The following is a 20,008-nucleotide window of genomic DNA, read 5'->3' on the forward strand; positions in this document are numbered from 1 at the left end:
TTTCAGGGGCTGAGGGGTCTATAGGGGTGTACATACGGTATGCCTCTACCAGCCGGGTGTAAAATGCTTCTGGGCTCTCGGTGAGTTCCTGCAATATTAAAGCAGGCTTTGACATATTAATCACAGGCTTTCCTGCAAGGCGAATGGCTCGGACTATAAGGGACTGGTAATCCCTCAATCGTGTTTTCCCTTCATCAGTGTAAAGATCCCAGTCTGGGTTATTAGATGGGTATTTCTCATCCATGAGGTCAATTAAAGAATGATTCAGTGTAACATCAGGTTTTAATATTTCACTGATTGCATTCCTAATTTTCTCCCTTTCCTCGGGGCTGAACAATGTCCCAATGAGTTGTTGGACATCTAGCCAATTGGGATTATGGGCATCCATTATTGTCTTCACTAAGTCTGCCACTTCCATGGGTTTTTCGCTGAATGGGCCGTAATGTAACTTCCAATTTAACAGGTCTGAGGAAGTGAAAGGTACATGCTGGAATAATGAGAGTGTGACTGACTCAGAGGGGTTCCTAGGGTTAATGGCTAGTTGATCTACTTGCCTCAGAGGAGCTGTTAGAGAGGTTTTTTCTGTTTTTGCTCGAGTCCTGGCAGCAACTGGCTCAGTTCCAGATGAAGTCCCCTCCCCCGGTTCCAGACTCAGAGACTGTCGGAACCTCTCAGTAGAAATAGGGTCAGGCCATTTTTCCACTGGTGTAGAGGATGCCCAATGGGGAGGATCAGCCTGGGCTGATCGATCTGTCTTCTTTACATATGGGGACCATTGGTCCAGCTGGGCCATGAACCCAGAGACCCTTGATGATTCTTCATCTCCCCCTCCATCATCAAACCCTCCTGGTGGCACATATGGTGGGGTGTGTGGCGCTTCCTCAGGACAACTGGGCATCACCTGCGCAGTTTTGCGCAAGGTTTTCAGTGTAACCTTTCGTGACAATAGAGCCTTACACCGATGCATTTTTAGTACTCGTAACCAAGGTGTGGGGTGATTCAATAGGTCCAGCCACACGTCAATGTATGGTGCCTGATCTGGATGTCCTAGAGTAGGGTGAAAGACCAAGCGGTGCACCTGTACTGCAGTGGGGATGTCAAATGTACCTATAGTGGGCCACCCAAACCCAAATGTGGGCCACTCTGTCTCACAAAACTTTCGCAATTTTAGTCTACTCCACTTATAACTGTAATCTTGTGATTGGTATGCCTCTTTGAAATGTTTTAACATAACCTCCAAGGGAGTGACAGGAGTGCTTTCCTTACCACCCATGAGCCACCCACTTAACCAGACAAGACAGTTTGAGGGAAAGGGTTGAAGAGGAGAGTAGGGGGTCTCTCCTTCTCCGGACACACCAAGGAGTCACATTCACACACACCCGACCCAGGGAGCCGGATGCACACGGTCTCTGATGGGAACTGCGGGCGCCACTCGCTTTCTACTGACCCACGGTGCTGGACACTCACAGTCACCAATGGGAACTGCAGTAGTCTTTCTTCACAATCAGGCCTGACAATTCCACCCACCTTACCTTTTAAGAGAAGGTGATCAGTCCTCTCCTCCGTCCCTGCTTACAGGGAGGGATTATTTTCCCAATCCAATACTTGCCTGCAGGCGTCTTCCTTCTTCACAGCTGGCCAGCCCCCAGTCCTGTTCCTCTTACCCTTCAGCAGTGGTTCTTGGAGGTGCTGATCGCCGATGCCAGGGAACAGAAGTCTAAGGAAGTCCCTCGGATTCAAAGGTCCGATGGCGCCTGGGATGTTCCCCACAACTCACCAATACTCTGGCAGTCAGGATGGACCCCTCCAGAGGGCCTCAGGGCCCCTTCAGTCCTGCCGCGGTCGCCATAGAATGTAGCAGCAAATCATATATCGAAGACAGGACTCAAGACCACGAAAAAGGTGGAGGAAATCAGGTTTATTGCGCAACACGTTCAGAGTATTAGCATGACAAATTCTGAACACCCAGCTGCATCTGGGGTGGTTTCTTTATACCCAGAATGACCTCAGCAGAGGTCTGGGCGTTTACCTTTAACACTTTCACAAATTACGGTCAACTAATTATACACGCATCTTAGGACAGATAAATGCAATATCCTGTGTTACGGCAGGAACACAAAAGAGGATATGATAATTTGTTTTTCTTGCTTATTCTGTTATCTTACACCAACAGTAATTTTCCATTCCCATCCTTAGTTACAAGAGAAGCATAGCTTTACTTCCTTAAAATATAAGTTCCTTAATTTCGCAACAAACAAAATACAGAAGTAAATGTGACCTGTAAGTTAGTTCTAACCTATGACCTAGATTACTATAATGTCCATATTTTATATGCCTTAATTGGTCCTGCTTCAATGCAGTGCTAGGGATTTGAACGCCGACCTTTCTGATAAACAAGCTCAGTGTTTTAGCCACTGAGCTACCGCATCCCCACATAGATGTGTGTGTGTGTTTGTGTTTGTGTCTGTATATATGCATATGCATTGTATATATATCTGTGTGTGTATATAGGTAACTCGAGGATCCGGTTGATTGAATCACATTAAATAAACGTGATCCCTGCCTGATTTGCCCAATGCATTTGCTAATGAAATGCACAGGTCGTTAAATGCACATGAGGGATCTCAGAGTGGGGAAGGCCATGCAGAACCTAGTGTTGAAAGAGGCCACCCAAAGTCTCCCCTGATACCTCATACTCATACTTGGGAACCCCATTGTTCTTTTCGCCTTCACATCCTGCCCTTGGACTCCTTTGCTTTGTTAGCCTCCTGGCTCCACTTCCTTCCTGCATCCCATTTCCCATGGATTGCTTATTTTTTTGAAGATCTGCAGAGTCCCAGAAGAGGGTGGCCCACTGGAAGAGAAGCTGAAGTGTTTTATTCAGGTGATGGCGAAGCTATAAGAATGTGAAATCTAAGGAAAACATTTTTGACAGCTTCTGGGTAAAAGACTTTGGCTTCGGGCCATGTGGCCAACAGGCATCTGGTAGTAGAAAAGGCCTGGGTGTGACCATTGGGAATTTTGAAAATGATGACTTTTGAAAAGCAAGACTGTCATAGAACGTATGAGTGTTGGATCAGTGACTTTTAAACATTTTGAAAATGTAGTGACCAATACAAAAAATATTTTTTTCCACAGAATCATAGAATAAAAAGTCCAGCTACTTACATAGAGGAGGAATGGTCAGACCACTACAGACAAATTGCTGTCCAATTTTTCCTTGAAAATATCCAGCAGTGGAGCTCCAGGAGACAGGCTGTTCCAACTCCTAATAACTCTCACAGTGAGGAATTCCTCATTTTTGTAAACTTGAGACTGAAGTAAAAAATTCAAAAGAAAAAAAATGAAGAAGAAAAATGAATAGGTCAAGATAGCTAGAAGGCTTTTTAATAAAGCAGCTTGTACATACTTTCTCTAGTGTACAAGACAGAATAAAATATGTCATAATATTCATTCTTATTTTGAACAGGGGCTTGGCACAATGCCAGTTGTCTTGGGGTTTGTTTTTAAAGTGAGGTTATTAAACTGACTTCTGCATTTCAAATGTCTGAAATAAATTCAGCCAATTAAAGAGTTTATACAGAAATATTTGAAACAACTACCGTATTTGCCGGCGTATAAGACGACCCGGCGTATAAGACGACCCCCCACCACCACCAGAAACGCCCTCCAGAAATCCCCGGGGCTGCAGCGGCAGGGCGGAGTGTCAGGGGCCGTGGGAAGAGCAGGAAGGCTGCAGCCTCGGGCGGAGCGAGGCGGCGGGATGAAGCGGGCGCGCGGGGATCGGGAAGCCAGAGGCGCCCGCTGCGTCCAACAAGCATCCGAAGCCGGCAGTGGATATACCGGCGTAAGCCCCCACTTGGAGGCATGTTTTGGGCAAAAAGTTCTTATACGCCGCAAATCGGTATATGTAGACAATGAAATAATATACCAATATTATATACCAGTTGCTAGGGGAGATATAACAAGCAATATTTCAAGCCCAACATATAAAACAATCAAATAAACAGTAATAATCTTTGTGAAATTAATATGTTTGTCATTTTAAAAGATATTCCACGAGTGTATAGCAGTATTCAGTATTTGAGAGGCTGCCACAAAGAGGAGGAGGTCAATCTATTTTCCAAAGCACCAGAAGGCAGGACATGAAACAATGGATGGAAACTAATAAAGGAGGGAAACAACATGGAATTAAGGAGAAGCTTCCTGACAGTGAGGACAGTTAACCACTGGAACAGCTTTGCCTTCAGAAATTTGGGTGCTTCATCACTGGGTTTTTTAAAGAAGAGACTGGACAGTCATTTGTCTGAAATGGTATTGGGTCTCCTGTTTGAGCAGGCGGTTGGACTAGGGTAGGGGTATCACTCGAGTTCATTGAGGCCCACATCAGGGTTGTGTTAGATTTGAGGAGAGGCGTTACCAAGATGGGCGTGACCAGCATGCCATCACTTGTGTCAGAGGGCACCTGTGGTGGACTGAATCCTCTGCCAGCAAAAACGGGCTCCCGATCTCCATTTTTGTTTTGGACGGCCTCCTGCAACTCTCTGCCAGTGAAAATGAAGCTTGGGAGAGCCATGCACAGCCCTCTCTGGCTCCATTTTTTGCTGGCAGGGGCACCTTTGCTATTTCCAGGGCATTCCCACTGGCCAGATCTAAGCACCCTACTGGCCAGATCCATCCCCCAGCCCTTCAGTTTGGTACCCCTGGAGTAGGAACTCCTACTTGAGCAGATGTTTTGACTAGAAGACTTTCCAGCTCTATTCTGACTGACTAATTGACTGAGTGGATGGGTGGCCCACTGAGTTATAATGTGACCAGAAGGGTGTGCTCTATGAGGACCACCAATAAGCATTACCCACAGATAATTCAGAGCTCCCTGGTGTCAGGGTTCCAATGAATGCTCTAATTAATTCATGAGCCTCGAGCCAAGTTTCAAAAGAAATCCAACTATTTATTAGGAGCCACATTTTGGCACTTTTCCCAAGTGCAGTCGGATCTGCCCCATGTAATTTCCTGTTCACCTATTACCCTGTTTCCCCCCTCCTCCCAAGGTGTGTCATAAATCACATTCTCCAACTAAGAACTTTTGCCGGGCTGTGGAATTCACACCACGTCTCTCCGGCTGGGCTTGGTAACTTGAGGCACAACATGGAGAAAGGTATGCATAGAATCTCCTTCTGATCATAGCAACAAAAACTGCTCCATCAGATCTTCCCCCACTCCTTCTTATGGCAACTCAAGAGCAAGCCAGGAATGCTTTACGAGTTGACATCTGGTTTCAAAGTGAGCATACAAAACAACAGGACAGAACATCAAGGGAACTTGCAAAATTCATGCAGTTACCATTTGAAACATCTCTCAGCAGTTCGGGAAGGCCCTTAGATTTACCATCTGACTTTCATAGTTAAAACAAGCAAAAACTGCCAATACCTTCTCTTTCATCTTAGATCAACTACAGTGTCATCAACCAGATGGCTAAGCAAAATCATCGTTTCACTTTTTCATATCGGATGACCCCAAACCAAGAACCTCCTTACTCAGCGATTGTCCAGCTGCTCCTGCAGTTCCAATGGACGTGGATCAGCCTCCTTTCTCAGGACAATGAAAGAGGAGAAAAATTCAAAAGACGCTTGGAAGTTCTTGCCTTAAAAAATGGGATTTGCATTGTCCTCTCAGGAACTGTCCCAGAAGCAAATATGCAGACAAGTGCTGGATAAACTCTCATGCAAGAAAAAAGGAAAATGTTCTATTCTCTTCTCAAGAGTCAAATAAAAATTATAGTATGCCAACTGGATTTTCAGGCCTCGGCAATATTAGCAGCAGCAATACAAATAATTGATATGACTAATACATCCATCATGGGAAGGGTGTGGATTGCAACAACTTTGACAGCTTCAAGTGTAAGTATTTTTGACCTCTGGGTTGATCTCCAAAATAAACATGCTTTGTTTTCCTACTTCCTCCAGACAAAGAGAAGGACTCAGCATTATAACTTTAAATTTTATGCATCTATTGTCATATTGCATGGAAATGAAACATTCCAATGTTCCTATTCAAATCTTCTGTTATCAAAGAAAGTTTGGAAAAAATGCAGAGAAAAAGAGAATTGGGAATTCCCGTGCCATGATGTGATTGCAAGAATCCTGTCCCAGGATTCCTCCAGGATTTCCCAAATAATTCAAATTGTGGCCCGGGTCCTCAGTGCTGCCTCTTCTTCCCAATGGAGTAAGAGGAGAATGCAAGTTGGATACCATCAACCACCCCAGATTGTACAGCCATGGCAGGTGAGTATTCTCCTTTGAGGTTCCATTGATTCTCCCCTTTCAATTCCTCAATATTAAATTAGATGTCAAAAGGGTGTGATATGCCAAAGAGCAGTTGTCCAGTTAGTGGTATTTGAGAGTAAGTGTCAACTCTGAAGCTCACCTGACTGAGGCCATTTTGATGCTTCAGTATTGCCACACTGGAACTGAGGGAAAGGGAGGCGGGAATAGAGATAGCTGGAGTTTTGTTGTCTCCTGGGAAACAAGGACATTCCCAGCGATGGCCAGAGAGAGGATGAGTGAAGTCACCAGGCAACTGGATGACACCTTGATTAGACCATGTGACTGATAGTTTGGAAAGAGGAGGAAAACTTTTATTTTTAATTAAGTGAAAACCATGGTAATGTTTAAAGTCAGTTTTCACCAGCCTATGCCTATATGATATGTCCAATAAAACTGATATTTGAGGAACCTACTTACCTCAGAGTCCTGTTTGCTATGGGCATATTACTTGGAACCCTGACAGTGAGTTAGAGAGAGAGGTGATAGAGAAAAATATTTTAGAGTTAAACAACCTGTCTAGTTTGGAATGCTTTTGTTTCAGAAATAGCTCAATGCTGACAAAATGTCAAAATTAAACAAGCATCAGAATAGTACAGCAATCCTCAATCTTTTATTGCGATCACAAAGTCATCTAGTCTCCAAGCTAAGGAGTTCAGCTGGGTTGTTTGTTCTGGATTAAAATTGGACTTTGCTGCCCAAAAGTTTGTAACATAGCAACAAGGTATAAATCAAAGCATCTTCTGGGGACAACCAAAGGTTCGTCCAATCATCTCCTGAACTAATGGATACGCTTCCATAGCTACTCTTTGAAAGAGATAACATCACTATGCAATTTTTTTTTTAAGCAAGTTTTATTAATTTCAAAAACAAACAAATCATCATCAACCATTACATATTTGAACCTTTTTACATTATAAATTTTACAAGTCAGATAAAACCTTATCTTATACAATACAATTCTATTTTGGGCCATTTCCATATGAGCATAAAAACATCTCTTATCCAATTTCTCTTTACTTCTCTTTACTCTTATCCAATTTCACTATTATTATTTCATCTATTTCTTTCTGACTTGATTATCGTCATTCTCTTTCTGTGTTTCTACAAGGTTTCACCAATACTCTCAAAAACATAAACAGACACAAACAAACATATAAAAAATCTTTTAGTAAAGTAACTTGGCCCCAGGTACCTCTCTTTATATGGGCTTTAATTATATTCATGCTCATCTTACAGATCATTACCTATTTTGTTTACCATTCTATATCTTCTATATAAACTTCTCCACACATTTCACTCTTCATAATTCTATCTTATTCAATCCATCTTAATTTAAATCATTATATTTGTATCTTTTGCCTATCCTTTATTATCCCTCTATCTCATTCCTTATAATGAAAAAAAGAAGAATTTCTCCTGAAATCACTAATCAGAGTATGATGCCTTTCTATCCTCTCCCTAAATTAATTAGACTAACATTTAAAATAACACCTAATACCCAATATGATTCTGCTTGGTACATTCTATCTGCTAATTTTTTCTTTTAATAACAATAAAAACAGAGTAATAAATCGAAAATGTTTAAATACATAGTGTCCTCCTAAATACGTAGTTAAATAATAAATCTAAATAATAAATCTTATAGCATTCTCATTGCCTTTCCCTTCAATATTTTATTACATTTTAAAAATCAATCATTATTAAACATTTCAACATTTTAATTTCTTATTAACTCTTAAGCCATTCTAATTTTCTATTTCTAATACAAATGTTACAATACCATCTTATGTACCTTGCAAAATCTTCTTTAAGAAAATTTATACTTTACCCTTTATCCCTAAAAAAGATTGTGGCTTTTCTCCACCATTCCTCTTTCTTTCTTCCCCCACCAAATCTTCCTACCCCCCCTTCTTCTAACCTCTGTCTTGATGGCATCCCTTCTCTGTTCTATTCCCTTTTTCTCTTGTTTGCTATCATTGTATTTATTTTGCATCATATTTTTCTCTTTCTTAAATGTTTTTTTAGATCTTAAGTCCTTCATTTTCCTCGCTTTCTTCCTTCCTTCTTTCTTAGATAAATTTTGGGATTCATTAAAGATGGCGTCTTCGTCTTCTTCTTGTTGTTCTTCTACTTCCATCTGTCGTATTGTCTGTTCATAGTTAACCAGCGCCATTTCTAAAAATAGAAAAGCTTTTTCCATACCATCTTTACAGGCTGCTTTTGTTTGCTCATATTCATCCCTCGGTTCCTCAAAGGAAAAAGCCATTATAGATCTTTTCTTTTCTTTATTCCCTCTTTCTTCTTACACCAACCAAAATGTTCCAAAAGAAAAGTAAGACAATCCCAAAGTCCACAATCCTCAATCAATCCAAGCCAAGCCAAAATTCCCCCTTTCTCTTCCAGGGGTAGTATCAGACAAAAGAAAAAAGAGAATCCAAATCTGTATTTTGAAGCCTTATTAAAATTTTATTTCTGTCTTCAAATCCTTAAGGCATCTCCTCCAACAAAATCCAACCAGATAAATATATTTTTTGTCCTCTCCCTTCCGACTTATCCCATAAAGCTAGTTTTACCTGAAAAAAGAAACAGGTTTCTCAATATCCGTTTATTAATTCCGTCGGGAGGGAGAGTAAACTTTCCTTTCATCACCTCAGAATTGCCGCTTATTTTCTCTTGTGGAAAGAATCATCCAAAAAGCCATCATTTCCAGGAATTAAATTAAATATATCTTAGAGTCCTGGATCGACCAAGAAGACTTTCACTTTTAAAAACTTTCTCCTCTTCCTCCTGCGCATACTTGCCCAGCTGCCGGCTTCTTTGTGGCGGCCATTACGGACCGCCGCTACACCGTCTTGGTAAAAGGGGGTTCTGCCGGCCAGGGAGGGGGTCTGCAACACCCCCAAACCCTTTCCCGGATCCCCCCTACCTTCAGCTACCCCTACAGGGCAGCCTTGCTCCACACCCGTTCGGATCGGAGCCCCAAAAGCGGCTAGCACAGCAGGGATCGCGCAGCTTCGCGAATCCCTACCGCTCGGAAAGCCGACAAACCGGAAGATCACTATGCAATTCTTGTTACATTCCTAGCCCAAAGTTAAACTCCGCTAACTTCATCTTGACCAGGACTGATGGTAAAATTGTATTCTCCATCTTCTACCATGACAAGTTTCCCCAGATCTGCAAATGGTCTTGCCTCAGATGGGCTGTGATGGTGAAGCTGCAAAACACAGAACATGAAACTTAGAATAATAGAATTTGAAAGGATCTCACAGGTTCCCTAATCCAACCTACTAATCGAGCAGGACACCCTATACCAGGGATCTTCAAACTTGACAGCTTTAAGATTTGTGGACTTCAACTTCCAGAATTCCTCCTCCAGTCATGTTAGCTCAGGAATTCTGGGAGTTGAAGTCCATAAGTCTTAAACTTGCCAAATTTGAAGACCCTTACCCTATACTATACCATTTCAGAGTAATGGTTGCCCAGGTCTCTTTGTGAAACCCTCCAGTGATGGAGCACTCACAACTTTTGAAGGCAAGCTATTCGATTGGTTGATTGCTATCACTGCTCAGAAATTCCTCTTAGTTGTAGGTTGCTTCTCCCAAACCATTGTTTCTTTTCTCACCTATTGGTACTTAGGAAAATGTTTTGATTCCCCCCCTCAAATATTAGAAAAGTGATATCATGTCTCCCCACTCCTTCTTTTCCTTAGATTAGACATACCAAATTCCTGTAACTGTTTGTTGTGTGTTTTATATTCCAGCCCTCTAATCATTTCTTATTGCTCATCTCTGCAGTCTTTCCAGAGTTTCAGTACCTTTTTTATATTGTGTTGATGAGCAGAACTGGATGCAGTATTCTAAACGTGATCTTACTAAGGCTTTGTAAAGCAATATTAGAACCTCTTGTGATCGTGATTCTATCCCTCTGTTAATGCAGCCTAGGATTGCATTGATATTTTTATCTGCTGCCACACATCGTTGGTTCATATTTAAGTGATTGTCCACTAGGACTCCAAGATCCTTCTCACAATTACTGGCATTAAGCCAAGTTTCCCATAATCTTTAATGTGTACTTTTGGTTTTTCTTGCCTCAGTGGAAATCCTTACTTTTATCTATGCTGAATTTTATTTTGTTCGGTAGGGGTCCATATCCAATTTGCAAAGATCTTTTTGGATATTCAGCTTGTCTTCTGGGATGTTGCCTATTCCTGCCAGCTTAGTGTTGCCTGCAAATTTGATGACTTGAAGACGTTGAACTATTCAGAGTACCTCCAATCCAGAATAAGAGCAAGAGAAACATTGAATAAAGGCTCAAATTGTAATATTCTTTCTATGTTTCTGCAGCTCCATACGTTCCTGAGGAACTTCCAACATCAAAATATTTCCAGAGATGGGATTTCTTTTGATGAAAATGGAGTTCCTGTTGGTGATTTTGATATCATGCACTGGACATCAGTTCAGATCAAATCAGATGCGGGGATGAAAATTGGGAGTGTAGAAAGCCAATCCTCTTTAGAAGTCAAGATTTCTGTCAATCAAAGTGCCATCCAATGGCCAACTTTATTTAACAAAGTAGTTGAGGCTGCTTGGATTTGGTCTTCTATTTATCTCCATATGTGTAAATTTTATGCTCAGAAATAATTCTTATTGAGGCCAATTGAGATAACTTCCAGCTAAGAGAACTTAAAGCCTCATTAATTTATTAGATATATTTTACTTTAGAGGTCTTACAATAATCTGTCACACACTGGAACCTGCTGCATTGTATTGCAGAATTTGCCACCTACATTATTAAACTGGAATATGTTGCCATAATTTATAGTACATGAAATTAATTTGTTTTCAGTAAGAGAAACTCCAGAATGTCTATGTCAGTCATCCAGGTCATGGTTGTGCCAAAGGTGTTTTTTCAGAAAGCACCTGGATTTTGTGTTCCCTTTAAGATATTTCACTTCTCATTCAAGAAGTTTCTTCTGTTCTGACTGAATGGTGGAGGATGGAAGGATTTGGAACTGCTGAAAAGACTGTGTTGTCAACAGGATATAGATTCAGCAATTGCAGGAAGGTTCCACACCCATTTGCACTATTCACGTGACCCTGAGGGCACAGATAAATTCCAAGGGGCGTAAACAACTTTCAAAAAGACTGTTAATGACCAGATGACTGCAAGGAATATAAACCCTTCCATATGCCACCATTCAATCACATCTTATTGCGAGTATGTAATTACTGCCTCCTTTACAGTTAACATTATTTACTAATATATTTCCTATCTTTGTTCTATCCAGTCATACCAACATTCCCAGCTTTAGTAATATTCTGATGATTCAAAATCAGTTGTCAGCGAAATGATGAGTTGTCTTTTGTAAAAGCTTCTTGGGGAGAAAATCCAGAATAGGAAGGGTTTAGCCCATTGAATTGCATAAGAGGAAGATAGCATTAAGAATGTGGTGAGGGAAATGAGGGCAGCTAAAAAAAGCCATTTACATATGATGATACAATGATCAGTTGTAGGAGAGAAAGATAGGGACTCTAGAGAAAGCTAGATTTTGCCGGTTTCCTTAGAAAGCTAAGATGGAAAAAGAATATATACAAGTTATGGCATTCTCATACATGCTCTAAGGAGAAACACCTTTTGCAACGGAACTTCTTTCCTTTGGAAAGAAGAATAAGGCAACGAATCTGTTTTGGAATGTATAATTTTATTTATTTATTTATTTGATTTATTTGATTTGCCAATTGTTTACAAGATAATAAGTATAAGTGTATACATAGTTGTGAATACATGAAATGGGTACATATACAAAAAATAAAAGAAGAATAAGAGACACAATAGGACAGGGACGGTAGGCACGTTGGTGCGCTTATGCACGCCCCCTACAGACCTCTTAGGAAAGGGGTGAGGTCAATAGTAGACAGTCTAAGGTTAAAGTTTTTGGGGTTTGGGGAAGAAACTACAGAGTCCGGTAGAGTATTCCAGACATTGACCACTCTGTTGCTGAAGTCATATTTCCTGCAATCAAGTTTGGTGCGGTTAACATTGAGTTTGTATCTATTGTGTGCTCTTGTGTTGTTATGGTTGAAGCTGAAGTATTCATTGACAGGTAGGACATTGCAATGTATGATTTTATATACCATGCTTAAATCAGACTGAAGACGGCATAATTCAAGGTTTTCTAGTTCTAGAATTTCAAGTCTGGTGGCATAAGGTATTTTACAACGAGTAGAGGAGTGGAGAACTCTTCTTGTGAAATATTTCTGGACTTTCTCAATTGTGCTAATATCAGATATGTAATGTGGGTTCCAGACTGATGAACTGTATTCGAGTATTGGTCTAGCAAATGTTTTGTATGCTCTGGTTAGTAGTGTGATATTACCAGAGAAAAAGCTACGTAGGATTAGGTTAACAACTCTTAATGCCTTTTTGGCTATGTAGTTGCAGTGGGCTCTAGCACTTAGATCATTAGAGGTGAGTATTCCAAGGTCCTTTACAGAGCTTGAGTCATCAACAAGACCTTGACTATTCAGCTTGTATTTTATTTTCTGATTTTTTTTGCCAATATGTAAGACAGAGCATTTATTTGTTGAGATTTGAAGTTGCCATTTGTTTGACCATTCTGATACATAGTCGAGATCTTTTTGTAGGGTAGCAGTATTGTCTGTGGTATTGAACAGCTTTACATCATCAGCGAAAAGAACGCAATTGCTCTTAATATGATCGCAGAGGTCGTTTATGTAGAGTATGAAGAGAGTTGGTCCTAGAACACTGCCTTGGGGGACACCACTATTGACAGGTACAGAGTTTGATAGGACGCTCCCAATTTTGACCATTTGTTGTCTGTTTGCCAGGAATGCTTCTATCCAGTTATTCAGTTGTCCAGAGATACCATAGGATTTTATTTTTAGGAGTAGTTTGTCGTGTACCACTGAATCAAAGGCTTTACAGAAGTCTATGTAGATTGCGTCTATTGCTTTGCCCTGGTCGAGTTGTGTCGTCCATATGTTTTTGCAGTGTAAGAGTTGCAGATTACAGGATAGTTTTTTTTCTGAAACCAAATTGTTTATTGGAGAGTAGGTTGTTTGTCTCTAAGTGGAGGATGATGGATTGGTTAATAATTGATTCCATGACTTTACAGGTGACGCAGCATAAGGAGATTGGTCTGTAATTTTCAACTAGGCTTGGGTCTCCCTTTTTGAAGATGGGGATGACTGTGGCTTGTGACCATAGGTTAGGCAAGGAGCTGGTCCTGAAAGATTTTTCAAAGATTATGCTTAGAGGTTTGGCTATGGCAGTGGATAGCTTTTTTAAGAAGTAGGCACATATTCCATCCGGTCCAATAGATAGAGATGGTTTTAGATTGCGTAGTGCTTTTTCAACATTGTCTTCTGTAAAATCGATACGTATTAGATCATTGTTGTTATCTGTGGTATGGCTAGGAAATACTGGGCATGATCTATTGCTGTTTACAAATACTGAGCCGAAGAATGTGTTAAAGAGCTTGGCTTTAATGGTGTCGTCGTTGCAGTCTTTACCATCAGGTCCTATCAAGGGTGGGATGGACCTTGAGTCTTTTAGTTTGTTGTTTACAAAATTGTAAAAAGCACGGGTGGAATTGGTGCTTAGAAGGTTTTCCTCTTGTTTAATGTGATAATTGGTGCATTCGGTCTTTATCTGGTGGCATAAATTTTTGTATCGGCTTTTGAAATTGGCAACGTGACCAGATTTGTTTTTCCGCCAGAGTGATCTCTTTTTGGATTGAAGTTTCCTTATTGTTATGGGTAATCTGCTTTTTGTTTTGTTTTGGGAGTTGTTGTTGGAACATATAGTTTGATGACTCTTTTGACTTCAAGTAAAAATATGTTGTAATGGTCTTCAACAGTATTGCATCCAGTGAATAGAGATTGCCAATCAAGGGATGAGAGATTGTTGTCTATAAGATCATAGTTGCCTTTTTTGAAGTTACAATTGGGGATTACATCATTGTGGTGATTTTTGTGTGGGCGTATGTTGAGACAAAAGTCAATCATATTGTGGTCACTGCTGGAAAAGGGTTCTTTAGTTTGTATTCCGTAAATTAAATTCAAACTATTGCAGAAGATGAGATCGAGGCAGTTGTTTAGTCTAGTGTTGTTGGTTACTAGTTGTTCCAGTCCCAGATTTGTAATAGCATTGTAGAAGGTTGTGTGTATGATTTCAGTTGTACATTCATTTAGGGTCCAGTCAATATGAGGTAGATTGAAATCACCAAGAAAGATAAAAGGGTATGGGCAGGATGCAGCCCATGTTAGTAATGTATTTAGCTTGTTTACATGTTCGATGTCATAATCTGGTGCTCTGTAACATAGTAAGAATCGAATTGTGATATTTAAGGATAGTTCACAGATGATGGTCTCAGGAAGAGCAAGCTCCTGGGTAACTTGGATATTTTTTAGATGTAAGGACTTTTTATAGAAGATAGCAACACCACCTCCTCTACGAATTTCACGATCTGATCGGTAAACATGATAGTCCGTTACTGTGGTAATGGAGTCAGGGAGAGATGCATTGAGCCATGTTTCACAGACAAATATGTCGAATTTAGCCATATTTAGTAGGAGGAAAAATACAGGTATTTTATTCACGAGGCTTCTTGCATTGAGTAGTTTGCATTTAAGGCCAGTAGTAGTTGGAATTGAGGTAGTTAGGGGCGTGCATGCCTAGTCTTGGGTGATGGTGGATCGGTTGAGGTAGGGTTGTGGTTGAGGGTTAAAGCCGAGTTGCGGGTTGTGTGACTTACTTTTGATACAGTCAGCATGGTAGTCAATGTACAGGTCCTTCTCTCCATTGTCTAGACGTTTTTTGAGTTCAGTGCGGAGTACACGGGAGCAGGCACGTTGCTGTATGGTTAGGTCAGGGCGACAACGGAGGTTCTTATGGTTGGTGTTGGTTTTGGCGAGTGAATTTATAGTGTAAATGAATTTACGTTTGCTTGATTCATTTTTGCAAATGACCCTGCACAAGCGTGGGGCCACAGAGCCGTCTCTGTTTTTGAGCTCTCGGTCAATGTGGGAAATGTCAAGTATTTCATCAGCGGAGATGGTTGATGCTTGATAATCACTGATGATGTTTCGGACAGTTGTGAGGTCATCATTGACATTGATGTCCTCTAGACCAAATAAGATGGCATTTGGACGTTTCCGTTCACGCTCAACGGCTTCTCTGATGAGGATTGGGATATCAATATTTGTCTGGGTTGTGTTTATTTGTGGATTGGGTTTTGGATTGGGTTGTGGTTGTTGGGTAGAGATGTGGTTTGTAGCTATTGGATGTTCAGGTTTTTGTGTTGTGTCTTTTTTTTCAAGGTTGGATATTCTTTCTTTTACGGCGTCCAGGGATGCTACTATGGTGTTAAGGGATGTTTCAATGGATTCGATGGTATCAACTCTTTCAGACAGATCCAGTTTGGGTCTGCATGATTTGCAGAAATATGGAAACTCATTGGATGATTCTAGGTATTGAATCATTTGCTCAGGTAATCCCAAGCAGTCATGATGAGCGTATTTTTTACACGGAGAACATTTGATGGAGTTTTCATTATCCTTTAGATTTTTGTAGCATTTAAGGCATGTGCAGGAGTCTTGTGGTTCATTGGTGGGGATTATCTTCTCTTTAGGTTGTGGTTTGGCGTAGGATTTTCTTTTTGCATGGTAGGTTTGTTAAGATAGTACGTTGATTGAATTAATTAAATTAATTCAGATTGATTGATAGAGGAAAGAGATTGATAGAGATTGATAGAGATTGATAGAGGAAAGAGAATGACTCTTCATTTGCCCCTTGCAAGTAGAGTAATTAAAGGTCATGCCACTATTTCTTGACAGATTTTGCTCAATGTGCTCCTGACTTTTGGAAGCCAGTTGATTTCAGTAAACTTTTATAATTCATACTAATCTTGTGGTTTATATTGAAAACTAAAGGTTCCTCTTGCACATACGTGCTAGTCGTTTCTGGATCTAGGAGGCAGTGCTCATCTCCATTTCAAAGCTGAAGAGCCAGCACTGTTAGAAGACGTCTCTGTGGCCATGTGGCTGGCATGAATAAATGCTGAAGGTGCAAAGAATGCTGGCACCTTCCCACAAAAGTGGTCCTTATTTTTCTACTTGTATTTTTGCATTCTTTCGAACCGCTTGGTTGGCAGAAGCTGGGACATGTAATGGGAGCTCACTCCATTCCGTGGTGCTAGGGATTCAAACTGTCCAACGGCCAACCTTTCTGATTGACAAGCTCAGCGTCTTAGCCACTGACCCACCACGTCTCTTTATATATTGCCTCTAATTTGTATATTGCCCTGATAAATCTTTTGGTTTATGTTTAGACGGTGCCTTATTCAAGATGTACAGAAAGTTGCTCCCCAGGTTATGCCAAGCTTGTGAGAGAGGGGGCCCCAGTTTGCTGCTATGGCTGTTCTATGTGTATGGAAGGAACATTCTCTGGGCAAGCAGGTACAGTCGGTGGCTTCAAAAACAACAAGGATACAATCAAAATTCTGTATTGCTTTTTTGGGGTATTTGATCAAGAAGCAAAAAAAAAAAAAAACATTACACATCTTGAAGGCATCCACAAACATTTCAATGATTGAGCACTATCACTATCGAATTTTGTACGATGATGCAAGCATTAAAATAATCTATTGAGGTGTTACTTTCTTGCTTGGTTTTGGGAAAGAGGACAAGTTTTGAGAGCTGATAATCACATTCATCTTCAGCCTTTAAAAAGGTTGTTGGTTATTTGAACTAATGTTGTGTCATATGAATATCCCTGGGCAGAAATATTACATTATTCCTTGAAAATGAAATAATTGATTTCTGGTGTGGTTTTCATGCTCCTACAGCAGCAGAAAGAGATACGCACTAACCAATTTTCTTTCAGATGCAGCCCATTGTGAAAAGTGTCCAAATGACCAGTATTCCAATAAGAAGCGGGATCAGTGTGTCCCCAAAGCATAAGCTTCTTATCCTATGAAGAATCATTGGGACTCATCCTGACTTTCTTTGCCATTGCTTTGTCCCTAACCACTGCATTTATTCTGGGAATCTTCATTAAACACCAAGAAACTCCCATAGTCAAAGCCAACAACCGTGAACTCACCTATGTGCTCCTGGTTTCTGTCCTGTTTTCTTTCTCGACATCCCTTCTATTCATCGGTCGCCCCATGAAAATGACCTGTCTCCTTCGACAAACCATTTTCAGTATTGTTTTCTCTGTTGCCATATCTTCTTTGCTGGCCAAGACTGTAATGGTGGTGGTGGCCTTCCTGGCTACAAAGCCAGGAAACAGGATGAGGAAATGGCTGGGGAAGGGTCTGGCCCACTCGATTGTTTTATCCTGCTCTGGTATTCAAGTAGGCATCTGTATGACATGGCTGGGAATCTTTCCCTCGTTCCCAGATTCTGACTTTCATTCCCAGCCAGAACACATCCTGCTGCAGTGCAACGAAGGTTGAGTGACCATGTGTTCTACACTGCCCTTGGCTACATGGGTTTTCTGGCTGCCATCTGTTTCTTGGTGGCATTTCTGGCTCGAAATCTGCCAGGGACCTTCAATGAAGCCAAACTGATCACCTTCAGCATGCTGGTTTTCTGCACTGTTTGGATCTCCTTTGTCCCCAGCTACCTGAGCACCAAAGGGAAATACATGGTGGCTGTGCAGATCTTCTCCATCTTGGCCTCCAGCCTAGGTTTATTGGGTTGTATTTTTGTTCCCAAGTGCTACATTATTACACTGAGACATGACATAAACACCAAGGAACATCTGATGATGAAATCTCATTAAGGCTCCTTGTATTGGTGTTTATTTTTGTTCAGTTTACATCCAGTATAAAATCACATATCTTGATGTAATGTTTTATGTATTCTCACTTATTTTTCTTCATTCTGTGTGCATTTTGAATTATAATAATTGAGTAGTAATGTTGCTAAAACAATTCAAACTATTTCGATTGATCATATCTTTCAATTGTCACAATCTGAATTCATGTTAAGGCATAACTATCATCAATGACATTGATAAAATTTCTGAAACCAGGCTGGTTAAACTGTTACCAGAGATGTTTGATATGGTTTTAGACTAAATTAAAGATTATGGCTAATAATGTGTGTTTTTGTTGCTATATAGGTTGGTGTTATGTTTTGTTTTCAGGGATGATGTTTTTTATTTATTTTGTGAAGCAATTATAAGATAACAGGTATAACTATAAACATACTTATGAATACGTGAAATGGATACAAATAAGGGAAAAAAAGAAAAAATAAGACAGGGAAGGTAGGCACATTGGTGCGCTTATGCACGCCCCCTACAGACCTCTTAGGAAAGGGGTGAGGTCAATAGTAGACAGTCTAAGGTTAAACTTTTTGGGGTTTGGGGAAGAAACCACAGAGTCAGGTAGGGTATTCCACACATTGACCACTCTTTTCCTGATGTCGTATTTTCTGCAATCAAGTTTGGTGTGGTTTACCTTGAGTTTGTGTCTATTGTTTGCTCTTGTATTGTTATTGTTGCATTCTGAAAAGACTGAGCTGAAGTCTTCACTCTGGTCCATGCTTCCCGCGGGAACACGGACTGTTCCTATTGGCTGATGCATTTCACAGCTGACTATAAAAGGGAGCTGTCAAACGGCATCAGCTGTTGCCTGCAAGCTGGCTGCCTTATTAGCGCAGCAGTCGCGGCAACCCTTTATTGTTTCTATAAAGTTAAAGCTGAAGTTTGCTTCGCGTTCGCTTCAGTTATTCTGCTGCTCCAGTGCACTGGTGATGAGGCAGGATACATATAAGAGCAAAGAATCGCTGAGCAAAGTCACTACAAAAATAGCCAAAGCCACTACCAAGCTGTATGTCACTTTAAGAGCTTGCTGTCACTATTCGTGAGCTCGAATTTCAACTTACCTCAGAAGAACTGCCACCACTGAGATGAGATGACTTCAAACCCGGCATTCCTGCCTTTCAAACCGACAGCAGAGACATGGGAGTCCTACAGAAATCGATTTGACTGTTTCCTAAATGCCATAGACCTCGCTGACATTTCCAACCTTAGAAAAAAATCTTACATTTTAAGTTTTTGCAGAGCCACAGTGTTTGACAATGCTACAGCATTGCTGGCTCCGTGTTCAATTAAGACTGTTCCATGGGAAGAATTGCAGGAAATTTTTTCTAACCATTATTCCCCTAAGGCCTCCCGAATTGCCAGGTGTCATGCTTTTAGGAGATGGACCCAGGCTGAGGGAGGGACTATTAGTGGGTATATGGCAGCTTTACGAACAGTTGCCGTGCACTGTGGGTTTAGAGACTATCTGGAGGACATGTTATTAGATCAACTAGTTTGTGGAGTCCGGGACTTAAGGCTACAAAGGCGTCTAAAGGGGATTTGACCCTAAAATTAGCAATAGAGGAATCTCAAGCTGCAGAGCTGTCGGCATTTTCAACAGCAGAAATTCAGGGAAATCCAGTCAGTCAGAACAGCTCAGCCATTCATTACAATGAAGCCTCCACAGAGGAAGGCTCTGAAGAAACTAGTTATGTAAATCGCCTCAGGCAGTCCAAAACCAGTCAGAGGGAAAACAGGTCAGTTTCCAGTAAACCTCCATGATCTCAACCCATCTCTCTAACCTGTGGATGAAATCACCTTAGGGCATCCTGCAAGTTCAGGAATGC

The 20,008-nt window shown here is 40.8% G+C and overlaps 1 pseudogene; it reads left to right on the plus strand.

Annotated features, from left to right (window-relative positions):
• The first annotated feature begins 1,796 nt into the window (after positions 1-1,796).
• Positions 1,797-18,134, plus strand: LOC148131608 (vomeronasal type-2 receptor 26-like; annotated as a pseudogene).
• Positions 18,135-20,008: the final 1,874 nt, after the last annotated feature.

This window comes from Notechis scutatus, chromosome 2 (genome assembly GCF_049901735.1).
Source record: "Notechis scutatus isolate UNSWTSFEM ecotype Mainland chromosome 2, rNotScu1.2, whole genome shotgun sequence".
Taxonomy (NCBI): Eukaryota; Metazoa; Chordata; class Lepidosauria; order Squamata; family Elapidae; genus Notechis; species Notechis scutatus.